The following is a 14,108-nucleotide window of genomic DNA, read 5'->3' on the forward strand; positions in this document are numbered from 1 at the left end:
AATGCTGCAATTTGTAAAAATGGCAAAATATGACTCCTAACGTCGTTGAAGTGGGACTCATAAAATAGACCATCCCTGCATCCCGGGACTCATTACATTGAAAACCTATTTACATCACTGCTCTCTCCCCATGCCTGTGCGTGCGTCCATGCGTGCAATCCAATCCTTCATTAGCATAATGGGTTTAACATCTTTAACACATTACGAGCTGTGAAATGTGACATTGAAATATAGATAATACCGACCCATCGGACACGCAAAATGTACATGCTAAACAACCTGGCCTGACAAAAAAAAAGGGAAAAACGGAGAGAGGATAGATATATAGTAGCACAATTGTAATTCGGTGGAGACCGAAAAGAGATTCAAAAAGAGATTCAAAAACAAATTTGAAAATGTCCAATCTACAGATCAGCTATTTTTTCCCTATTTGCTGAAGACTAAAAATCTCTAACTGGCACAACTGATAATATTGGAAGTCACGATTGCATATCCACCCACATTTAGTCAAGCTATTAAAACCTTGTCCAAGATGGCACCATTAACCTGCAGTTCCGGCGGGCGTCAAGAGCCACTCCTCAGCCTCTCACACCCACAGTGACACTGTGGCCACTCCTCAGCCTCTCACACCCACAGTGACACTGTGGCCACTCCTCAGCCTCTCACACCCACAGTGACACTGTGGCCACTCCTCAGCCTCTCACACCCACAGTGACACTGTGGCCACTCCTCAGCCTCTCACACCCACAGTGACACTGTGGCCACTCCTCAGCCTCTCACACCCACAGTGACACTGTGGCCACTCCTCAGCCTCTCACACCCACAGTGACACTGTGGCCACTCCTCAGCCTCTCACACCCACAGTGACACTGTGGCCACTCCTCAGCCTCTCACACCCACAGTGACACTGTGGCACACTGTGTGACAGCAGAGCCACTCCTCAGCCTCGCACACCCACAGTGACACTGTGGCACACTGTGTGACACCCACAGTGACACTGTGGCACACTGTGTGACACACCCACAGTGACACTGTGGCACACGGTGTGACACACCCACAGTGACACTGTGGCACACTGTGTGACACACCCACAGTGACACTGTGGCACACGGTGTGACACACCCACAGTGACACTGTGGCACACTGTGTGACAGCTGACAGTCTCGACTAGGGGCAAACATCACATGATAAGACTCCTATTAATCCTGTTTCCAAGCCTTTCCATGTCTACAGCATGCCAATCAATTCAAATGAGTTCTTAATAGCTCCCCTGGCTACCGAGCCCGAATGGTTTCGGACCAGTCGGCACATGTTGGACAAGATGATTCATTTTGCAGCCTCCGTCTCGCTAACATGCATGATGCATGGCAAAATGGGGATTATATACCATACATATACCGTCACTGCAGAAACCTTGTATCCCCGTATTTAAACTCTTTGTTCTTATCATAAACAACTCCAGAAATACTTGCAAAAATAGCCGATTTGTGAGCTTGTAGATTGCCTATTTTCCCTATACATCATTTAAAGGAGCATTCAGTGATTTGGAAAAAAAAACCCGGTCCACCCGCTAACAAGATGTGCACATGCACACGCTCTACAGTGGGGGAAGTACAACAGACCAGCACGTGCACCAAGGCCCGCCCCACTCGATCATGATTGGAGGAAGGCCCCTCTCATCCTGATTGGATGAAGGCTTTGCCACCCAAAGCCCAAACCGAAACTAGGGTTTTTTGACCCCAGGGACAGGGAGGAACTCCTTATATGGTCAGCACACTTTATAGTAGGGAGGATTATCCAAAAAATAAGAAAAAATAAGTGATATTTGAATTAAGTGAAATCACTGAATATACCTTTAAAACCTTTTCTACGTGAAGGTGGATAAGTGTGTCTGTGCGTTTTAGAAATATTGAACCAAAGTATTAACAAGAGCTTATGACTAAATCCACAGGTTTCTACCCCACAGCGATGATATGCAAGCTGAGGCCATGAGATAAAATAATAGGCCTATACATTTATTATAGTATTATTATATGCCGAAGGGCACTTTGGCAGCTTTGACCAGACGTGCTTGATGTTTTTCTTCTCTTCTTTTTCTTTCTTTGTCCACGAGGCACTTCACAAAACCTCTGATAGGAGGCATTATATCGCTCGCATGACCAACTAAATTATGGACTTATCTTTGTCCCCTTTCTCCATCATCTGCCATACATAATTATCCTCTCTCTCTCTCTCTCTCTCTCTCTCTCTCTCTCTCTCTCTCTCTCTCTCTCTCTCTCTCTCTCTCTCTCTCTCCGTCATTGTCACTCATCAACATCAGTGATCCTCAACCTTATCATTTCAAACCTTTTTGAACCCCCAGTTTTATAGGCATTATAGGTTACGGACCCCATATATAGAGCATGCTTAGGTGTAAGCTATAAGTTATCCCTTTTGCATCGAGCAACTGACACTACTCTTGTAAATCATTTTATTTTAATGAAGGATTGTCACAGCTTACAAAGTAGGATCATCATCATCATCTGATTTTACGTCTGGAGACTCTGAAAAGTGAAAAAAAGAAAGAAAGAAAACCTTCCAGTTTTCTAGAAATGCAAACACACAGGACATACACGGACCCTCCCACCCCACCCCACTCTCAATAAGTGTACAATTGACAGTAATCAAAAACAAAATAAATTAGGAAAATAAGTATAAACTAAGCGACTATCGTGTAAAGTTACACCGGGAACACTCTAGTTCCTATAACTTCCTAATCGGTCACTGCCACCAATAGTGCGTATACTTTTAGGGCATGCAGAGCAGACACGCAGGGCCAAATTAGCCATTGGGCCAATGGGGCCGTGGCTCTCAGGGGCCCTTCTGGGAAAATGTACCTTCATTGGCCATTGATTTTGTTAAATTTAGGTAAAGAAATTGATAAAAACACAAAAAAACTCAAATTCTGCGCGCACGCGTGCTAGGGGGGCCCAAAACATTTACCGGCCCAGGGGCCCTTGCGGGAAGGATGACTGCAGGGTCGGGGACATGTATGGCCGTCTGTCGCCTATGGGGACTAATGCAGGATAAACAGAGGACCACTGCATAGCTGCTATCGTGTTATTACCAGATTTGTTCATATAATCAGGGTATATGAGGCCATTTCTCACCGCGTGACAGCCGAACCCTCGGGTGCTATTGCGGTCATATAGCTCCTTCCAGCGAAGTGATAAGATGTGATTTGATTAAACATGCAAGGGTACATGCGATTAGCAATTAGCAGGCTGGCCTAAGTGCCCAGACAGGAGCCTCCATCTATTCGGCATTAGTAGTTGAATGCGATTAGCCTTCGATGTGGATCAAAGAGGAGACCAAGTTGAACGGCGAAGTGTACGCAATGTGGTGACACATAGTGGATCAGAGACATACCATGTAACCCATATCAGACTCAGCTCGCGTAATGGATGTTAATAAGGCATCCGATTTGCATGCACACAAGCACACACACAGCACAATGCAGTGAGTGAGTGAGTGAGTGAGTGAGTGAGTGAGTGAGTGAGTGAGTGAGTGAGTGAGTGAGTGAGTGAGTGAGTGAGTGAGTGAGTGAGTGAGTGAGTGAGTGAGTGAGTGAGTGAGTGAGTGAGTGTGTGTGTGTGTGTGTGTGTGTGTGTGTGTGTGTGTGTGTGTGTGTGTGTGTGTGTGTGTGTGTGTGTGTGTAATATGGCTGAACACAGCCTGGAATAGATTTACTTGCATTCATCAACACAGAATTTTCTTTTTACAAGTGGATACATAAAAGCAATGCAGGAGATGCCTGTTGTACTGTACTGTGTATACACATCATAAAGCCCTGTGTCAGAGATCCTCTCATTTGAAAGGAGTGAGCACACACACACACACACACACACACACACACACACACACACACACACACACACACACACACACACACACACACACACACACACTGTTATCATATAGTTCTCCCGGCCATTAGTAGCTTATTGGATTCTGCTTTTGTCTGATTGAAGTCGCAACATCCTGACATGTGCTGTCAGGCTAATGACGTGTGTGTGTGTGTGTGTGTGTGTGTGTGTGTGTGTGTGTGTGTGTGTGTGTGTGTGTGTGTGTGTGTGTGTGTGTGTGTGTGTGTGTGTGTGTGTGTGTGTGTGTGTGTGTGTGTGTGTGTGTGTGTGTGTGCGAGCACATGCGTGTGAGCACATGCGTGTGTGTGACTGTGTGTACACTGTACACTGTACATGCATGTGCGTCCGTGCGTGCAATCCAATCCTTCATTAGCATAATGGGTTTAACATCTTTAACACATTACGAGCTGTGAAATGTGACATTGAAATATAGATAATACCGACCCATCGGACACGCAAAATGTACATGCTAAACAACCTGGCCTGACAAAGAAAAAGGGGAAAACGGAGAGAGGATAGATATATAGTAGCAAAATTGTAATGATTGAGATAAATATTATTTGTTAACCCCAAGCAATTTACTATTCTTTGTTGAACAACAAACAACAACAAAACACCCCAGGAGGTTAAGAAGGAAGCAATGTTGATGTGTTCATGTAGCCTGCTATTATCTTATAGTGTTCTGTATGGAAGAAATTACACATTTGGATGATGTATTATTAAGCTACGTTTATTATGTTCTGCAATCTGATGTTATGTTTATACAATACTGTAAAGGTGTCTAAAAACGTTTTTCGGAATTTTTTTAAGCGTTTTTACCGCTGATTTTCCGAAAAACACATCCAGAAACTCTTGTGCACAGCATGTCACAACATGTCGTTCAAAACAGATTAATGTCATTCAAATCAAATCAGCTAAATCTTATTTTTAATTCCCCTTGTGTTATTAGTGTTAATTATATATGCACACACTGTGTGTGTAATTAAATGTATGAATGAATGGACCATTGTAAAGCGCTTTGAGTAAGCACGTAGTGCATGGAAAAGCGCTATAAAAATGCAATCCATTATTATTACACTCACGCACGCACACTGTAATAGAAACACAATCTAAAGGATAACCTTTAGTTAGAGTACTATACTCTCACACATCAGTGTTTCTCAAACAGTGTGCCGTGCCGTGCTTTGGGATTTTGTGACAACCACACGTAAATATTGTAATATACAGTATGTGGCATGTCGCTAGGCAACAGGCCGCCAGGTAAGCATGGGCCCCGAGAGAGGCAGAGTGCAGCCGAGAAGACCACGCCCACCACTCGGCCAGCTGGTATACGCTCGCTACGTACCCGCCTACATTCTGTCTCAAGTTCATGCCTACTCATCAAGGCCACCTGTGCGTCTAGACAGAGCGATAAGGTGTAGACGAGGCTGCCTCTGCCCCTCATTTCCTCTCTGACTCTCTGAGGGAACAGGTCTGGCCATGCTCTGGCGGTAAGCGACTCCTCTCGCATTCACACACACACACGACTGTCTGTCTCACAGCATTGATGATGTATGAAGCAATCACTAATACCCACGTCTCTCTTCCATATAGGTAACATTGTGTTCTGTTCTCTGAAGCAAATTTTGAGTCCTACCTTTCTCCCTGAGTGTGTTCCTGACACCTTGAGATGTATTCGTGTGACTTGGGCTTACACATGGATGTTGTACATGGATGCACATTGAACTGAAATAAAACATGACATCTCCACAAAAGAAAGTGCAGTGTCTTTCCAACCCAGCTGCTCTCCACCGATCCATGAGGTTTTCCAGGTTTTAAACTGACTGCGCAGTGCATGTTCCACTCATTCCCCCTGGGGCATATCTGCACCTACTGTATACAGGTCAGGAAGGAGAATTAATTGGATCTTTCATTGATGATAGTCTGGACTCGAGTCAGAGCCTTTGTGGTCATGTGTTTATGAGTGAGAAACTACCTGCCAACAACTGACATCTATTGATTGACCTTCATGAAGATTTGATCTTTTTTTCTTTTCTTTTTTCAGCTCGTTTGCAGATCTGATCTGATTTCTCTGATCGATATCGATTTGATACTGCTAAGTGATGGCTCTTACTTGCACAAGAGACACAGGCACTGCTTTATTTTAGTCATTCTTTGAGTAGACACCTTGGGCTATATCTTGCGCCACCCCTTAACCCTTGTCCCTAAACTAATTTGCCATTTTTCAAAATAGTTCAAATAGCTGCTCTACAAGCACAATGTCTCGATGTAGATCGGCTAGTTGAACTATTTTAAAATGCTTTTCAAAATAGTAAAACATGGCAAATACGTTTAGGGATAAGGGTGGCGCAAGATGGAGCCCTATGCATGTATTTTTCATGTTGTTTTGACTACGTGGCGCAAGATGGAGCCTTAATGAATGTATTTTTCATGTTGTTTTGACTACGTGGCGCAAGATGGAGCCTTAATGAATGTATTTTTCATGTTGTTTTGACATTTTCCTTTTCTTATTGTGTTTCACAATGTTTTCACCTTGTATCGTGTTGTTTATTTTACCAGTTCCATGAAAGAAACTTGAGGCATGTTGCATGGACCCTGTCATGGGAAGGTCAGTAGTGGAAGTTATTTACTTACTGTCTATACCACCTAAGAATACTTTGTTAAAGACTTTAATTCAAAATTTGAAGTAAAAGTAAACAAATAAATAATAATAATTAAAATCTTTTAACAAATCTTCTCTTATGGGGTCTCTGCAAAATCTTTTCAGGTAGAGCTCTGCATATGTATGTAGCCTAGTATTGCATATCAATTTAGGTTTCCTTGACATGAAAACGTTTGAGAACCTTACTGCCCTAAAATATACAGCCTTCTGTGTACAGATATGCATGCATGGCAAAACTTCCACTTTCAATTTCATGCTTGCTGAACTGGGTCCACGTTATCAGTCAGAATTAGACACATTATAGCCAAGGTTTATCCAAAGTCCAATTTATACTTAATCATACTATAGTTATTAAGCATATAAGGCTAGCTATTTTTAAATGAATAATCTAGACTGGCCCAAAAAGATGGTTCACTTTATGGACAACAAGAGACACTAAAAGGGCCCTATTATGCATGTCTTAAGTACCAGGTCTTATTACTTAACTTAAGACCTGGAGGCGTGATCAATGCCATTTGGCTATTCTGAGTGGCCAAACAGCATTGACCACGCCTCCAGGTCTTAAGTTAAGTCATAAGACCTGGTACTTAAGACACGCATAATAGGGCCCTAATGCTCTACACAGTGTACAGACAGTAGGCCCTACACTGTGTAGAGCTTTAGTGGTTAAGCAAGCTCGGCCATGATGTCAACTCAACTGTCATGTTTGTAAGTTTCTCTTCACGTTGAATTACACTGCTGGCAAATCAGAAGAAAACACAATTTCTACTCTCAGTGAATACCAATTGTAATTTGCATCACTTCTGGAGGAAGCAGTAGCCCTCATTATCTATTATTATCTTCTTTTTAGCTGCAGTAAACAACTGGAAACGTCATGTCTATGGGGGTCACAGCGTGGCCAAGCAGAGCTACAGAACTGGGCTGCCACCCTGAGGTGAAAAGAGAATTTGCAACTTGAAAGTGTATGATTGATGGTTGTTTGACATAAATAATCTTGGGCCATAAATAATACATCATGAGAACGAAGCCACAGGCAAAAATAAAAGCTGCCCTCGTGCCACACATAGGCCTGCTGGCTGGACCTTTGGACATGTCTAGTTTAAGATCTCTTTTGGACTTTGGAGAACACAAATTTGGATGTGTTATAGTGTGGATGCTCAGTTTTAGTGAAAGCAGAGGCTGCAGGCTACAGAGGACAGGTGTAGAATGGGGGCTTCAATATATAGGAGAAGTCATGAATAATATGCAGTCAGTTTTGATTGGGGGGGGGGGGTTCTTGAAGACTCATACACTGACTTGGCAGTGCCCAGATTTGAACCCATGACCTCGTGGTCCAAAAGCAAGAGCTCTACCAACTGAGCTATCTGGACACAATCAGTTGTAAACAGCAAAATCATTCAGTGTTTTTAACGATCATGTGTGTCCTGGTTTTGTTTGCCGGCGGCCAATTACATATAATTTTGGGGTTCCTTGACATGAAATACTTTGAGAACCATTGATATAGAAACGTAGGTTTTTCAGAAAACTGTCTGATTTAGAAGACATTTGTAGAATCTGGTGTCAGGCCTAATGAGTTAACCACGTGAAACCCTATGTACTTCAGTTGACCGGGGTCCCCCGTGGGGTCTATGTAGAGCTCTATACTTGGTTCCCTCTCCCCCCTCTACACCAAATCACTTTGATGATAGGCCATCTCTATACAAGTTCACAACGCATCACAACGTGTTTTTTGCAGAATACTTGGCTATTATGACATGCCCAGATTAGGGACACCAGGGTTCATGTGAGTAATTCCATCCTGATTTAATATAATGTTGAAGAAAATGACTGGAACACAGCAACAAGGATCCATGTGTTTACTATCGAGTGAGTTGCTACAACTTCCCCTGCATGAACCGTTTGTGGAGACGGATACTAAAGAGCTAGTGTATTATTGCGTCTCTTCTATGTGTCTGCTACGTTTAAGATGTGTTAAGTGCATAACATTTGTAATAAATATGAATATGATGATTAATATGATTTTAGGTGCCTCCCCTATTACATGAATACATACATTGTTTTCAATATATATATAATCTTTATTTCAGACAGTAGTCCATATCACAAAAACCAACGTACAAAAAACAAAAAGACAAACAACATGGGAAAAGGATAAGAGCGAGCAATTAATACAATACAAGTACAGTAGTGCATATAAAACGTACAGACCTACCTAATCAGCAGCAGGCTGCTGAGCCAGTGCTTACGCAGCCTGGACGTGACCCGGTAGCAGCTCTTCACAGGGTTCGTTAGTGCCACTATGATGCTGTTACAGGACACCTCCAGACGTTGCATAAAATTGTACATAAGTTTTCTTAACAAAGCATCAAGTGTGGGCACACCAACAGAAGTAAACAACTGGCTGGCACTGTGCCACCTAGGAACATGTAGCAGTAGCCTCATGGCATCATTATATGCCACTCTGAGCCGTTGCATGTTTCTTACTCTGTACGAGGACCATAGATGGGCTGTGTACAGAGGGGTGACATACGATCTAAACAGGGCACACTTTACGTCTACTGAGCACATAGAACATTTTCTTAAAAGCATATTGGCCTGAGCATATATTTTGCGACACTGTCGCTGGATGTCACTGTCATCCCTGAGATCCTCAGAGAGGATATGTCCAAGGTATTTTAATTCCTTGGACACAGCTAGAGTGGCATCTGAGAGACAGAATGCTGGAAAGGTGGATTTCCTGTCCTCTCTAGATCGAACAATCATGATACAACTTTTTTTGGCATTATAAGTAATATCATGCTCTTTGCCATACCGTGAGCATATTTTCAATAACTGTTGTAACCCTGCAGTATATGGGCTAAGTATAACCAGATCATCTGCGTACATGAGATGATTAATAACACTTTCCCCAACAATACAACCTGTTTTACAAGCATTTAACTGCCTTGATAGGTCATCCATATAAACATTAAATAGAAACGGGGATAGAATCCCACCTTGACGGACCCCATTGCCCACGTGAAATGGGATGGAGACCGCATTATCCCATTTTACCTGGAAGGTTTGCTGGGCATACCAATAAATAAGAATTCTGACTATGTATTTGGGGACAATTGATTTTATCAAATGCTTTTGAAAGGTCTATAAAACATAATGAATTTCATACTTAGCGATCAACTCCTTTAGGGCATAGATGCAAAGGTCTGTACTGTGTTTTCTCTTAAAACCAAACTGATTGTCAGTAGTTAAAACATACATTTCAATCCTGGTTAAAATGATTCTTTCTAACACCTTTGACAGGATACTGGCAAGGGCAATGGGCCTGTAATTGTCCATGCTGTTTAACTTCCCAGCCTTATCTTTAAGAACAGGGACCAGTAAAACAGACAGGATTAAATTAGGAAGGACACCATGAACCATAAGACCAGTGAAGCACATAGACAGCAATGGACTAAGTCTATTGCTGGCATATTTAAGATGCTCAGCAGTGATATGGTCCAGGCCACAGGCTTTGTTATTAACAAGCAGGTTAATAGCATCAGATACCTCACTTGACCTAATAACCACATTACTGTCTAGATCAATATTGTCAACGACAACAACATTACTTTTGACACAGTTGAAAAGTTTGAGGTAATGTTCACGCCATACTTGGGCAATTTTGTCTGCGCCACAGACCCCCTCAATGTCTGAGGGTAAAGGTGTTTTGTTACTGTTCATTACACGGACCGCTCTCCAGAAGTCAACATGGTTGTTAGTTTGAAGCTTTCTGGCTAGCGTATCAGCTCTAATGGTGTTCTCATTGGTCTTAATATGCCGGAGAGCATATTTGATAATTTGAATCTGGCATTGGTTTGTTTTTTATGCTGGAACACATCCCCCTGTCTTGGCCTACCTGCATGATTCCAGTGTTTAAATGCTTCTCTAGCTGCAGCATGATGTTCAGCCACACACTCGTTCCACCCAGGTTTGATATTAAAAACCTTTTTCTGCCTACAAAATGGCTCACTAGCGGCATTTAGAGCTGCTGTGATGTTATCATAAAAATTACAAAGATCAGCAGCATGATGTGTATCTGTGCAATTCATATTTAAACACTTTAAGGCATCACTTGGCAATACAATATTCTTTAATAAACTGTCAGTACACTATAGCCTTATAAAGAGCAATTTACAATGTACAATATACAGTGTATACACTATAGTAATATATTGATTTTTGCACATGGTAAAGGTATTCATTCACAGGTAGTAGTAGCATATATACTTAATATACCACTGAACACTTGAATAATGAAGGAATTATTGCACTTGTCTGAATCCACCAGGTATTTTTTTCAGGTTACCACCCGGTTACCAGCTAACCCTAATTGCAAGCAGGGCATACGCTGGCTAGAACATGGGTCTTCAACAGGGGGTCCGAGACCCATATTCAGAGACCACTAGAATATTTGTGTATTAGGAATATTTTTTTGAACATTAACCACTTGAACCTTAGCATCCCTATTCTGAGGGGAACATTAGGCGAAACTAGTCCTTCTAACCCTGCTTTATCTCTCAGTTAGGGGGTCCTTTGCCTGAAAACTGTTTGAAGACCCTGTGCGCTGGGGTAGAACATCATTTATAAACGCATGCACTGACTGTAATGATTGATTTAAACTTGGTCGGATACCGGTGTCGTGCTCTGAAAATAGCAGATCTACAAGCTCACAAGACATTGTGCTGTGGACAGACGTGGTCTATGTGTTGTGCCTGCAGGACCCCCTCGAAAACGAGATGATGCATCTCAAGGGGCTTATCCTCCAAATAAATGTCAAATAAATAAGCAAATGAAACTAAACTAAATCTAAAGATGTTAAAAAACGTTAGATCTGGGGCACCCGCTGGCCTAGTAGTGGACCAGGCCAGGCGCATGCCACATATAGGCTCTGGCCTAGTGGACCAGGCCAGGCGCATGCCACATATAGGCTCTGGCCTATAGTAGACCAGGCCAGGCGCATGCCACATATAGGCTCTGGCCTAGTGGACCAGGCCAGGCGCATGCCACATATAGGCTCTGGCCTAGTGGACCAGGCCAGGCGCATGCCACATATAGCTGGCCTAGTGGACCAGGCCAGGCACATGCCACATATAGCTGGCCTAGTGGACCAGGCCAGGCGCATGCCACATATAGCTGTCCTAGTGGACCAGGCCAGGCGCATGCCACATATAGCTGGCCTAGTGGACCAGGCCAGGCGCATGCCACATATAGGCTCTGGCCTATAGTGGACCAGGCCAGGCGCATGCCACATATAGGCTCTGGCCTAGTGGACCAGGCCAGACGCATGCCACATATAGGCTCTGGCCTAGTGGACCAGGCCAGGCGCATGCCACATATAGGCTCTGGCCTAGTAGTGGACCAGGCCAGGCGCATGCCACATATAGGCTCTGGCCTAGTAGTGGACCAGGCCAGGCGCATGCCACATATAGGCTCTGGCCTAGTGGACCAGGCCAGGCGCATGCCACATATAGGCTCTGGCCTAGTGGACCAGGCCAGGCTCATGCCACATATAGGCTCTGGCCTAGTAGTGGACCAAGCCAGGCGCATGCCACATATAGGCTCTGGCCTAGTGGACCAGGCCAGGCGCATGCCACATATAGGCTCTGGCCTAGTGGACCAGGCCAGGCGCATGCCACATATAGGCTCTGGCCTAGTAGTGGACCAGGCCAGGCGCATGCCACATATAGGCTCTGGCCTAGTAGTGGACCAGGCCATGCAGGCGCATGCCACATATAGGCTCTGGCCTATAGTGGACCAGGCCAGGCGCATGCCACATATAGGCTCTGGCCTAGTGGACCAGGCCAGGCGCATGCCACATATAGGCTCTGGCCTAGTGGACCAGGCCAGGCGCATGCCACATATAGGCTCTGGCCTAGTGGACCAGGCCAGGCGCATGCCACATATAGGCTCTGGCCTAGTAGTGGACCAGGCCAGGCGCATGCCACATATAGGCTCTGGCCTAGTAGTGGACCAGGCCAGGCGCATGCCACATATAGGCTCTGGCCTATAGTGGACCAGGCCAGGCGCATGCCACATATAGGCTCTGGCCTAGTGGACCAGGCCAGGCGCATGCCACATATAGGCTCTGGCCTAGTAGTGGACCAGGCCAGGCGCATGCCACATATAGGCTCTGGCCTATAGTGGACCAGGCCAGGCGCATGCCACATATAGGCTCTGGCCTATAGTGGACCAGGCCAGGCGCATGCCACATATAGGCTCTGGCCTAGTGGACCAGGCCAGGCGCATGCCACATATAGGCTCTGGCCTAGTGGACCAGGCCAGGCGCATGCCACATATAGAGCGTTGCAGTCCCGCCCCCTGTCATGACGACGCCAGGCCCAGGAAATAATTCCCAATGCATTTTTCCCATAGACATTTCACAAAGTATTTATTTAAAGACGGTTACGCCGCGGACAAAGCCAACTGGAGTCGTGACAAATCATGACGACAAACAAATAATTACAAAGAAGAAAAACAACAAAAAAGTGTTTTTTTTCTTCTTTCTAATTCTTTGTTTGGCCCAAAAAAAAATGTTTGTTGTCATGATCTGTCACGACTCGAGTTGGCTTTGTATGAGGCTTAAAATGTCTTTAAATAAATACTTTTTGAAAAGTCTGAGGAAAATGAACGGGGAATCATTTCCTGGGCCCTGGTAGGGGGCCGGACTCCCGTTCATGACAACCTTTGCTCCATGTCTCTCCCCTTCTCCCTCTTTTCCTGTCTGTCTTCACTGTAACTATCAATAAAGGCACAATAGACAAAAACTAATCTTAAAAATAAATAAATAAATAAAAGCCAACTAGTTGGTTTATAGTTTATACAGCTTCCTGCAACAAGACCTTATAATGGTTTATACAGCTTCAGTTCACAATCTGCAAATAATCTTTATACTATTGTTGGTGAAAAGGCCTTTCCTGTACACATGATTTTCTGTGGTTTGGTTTCCTATTAAATTCAAACTACCAGTTTGATGATATTGTACGTCAATTGAAGGAAAATAATTTGATTGTGTTAAGGATGTAACAAGAAGGAAAGAAAATGAACTCCTGCTCATTAGATGTCAACAGAAGTCCATTTCTTTATACATTCAAGAAACCCAGCTTCCAAATCAATGTAAAACCTTTGTTGTCTTTTTGAGCTGACAATATGAGGATGTAACAGATAGGGGTTGACGAACAACCTCTTTATGAACAAAGTGGATCTTGAAAACATATAATTATAACCTCCTTGTGTTGGTTGATTTAATACTTTATTGGCAGAATCACAGAGGAAGAAAACAATGTCCTTGCGGTCTTGTTTCCATTCAATTAAGGTTTTCTTCATGAATACATTGCATCATAACATAATTAGTGACATTGCTATAGATTATAGAACAATATAATTAAAAAGTAACATTCTTTAAGAATAAGTCCAGGTACAAAGCAAACTGACCATTCAGTACCAGTCAATATGAGTTTTCCCACTGCATCCACATTTAATCATTTTATTGATGATGCAGGTAT

This window comes from Electrona antarctica, assembly GCF_951216825.1.
Source record: "Electrona antarctica genome assembly, chromosome: 13".
NCBI lineage: Eukaryota > Metazoa > Chordata > Actinopteri > Myctophiformes > Myctophidae > Electrona > Electrona antarctica.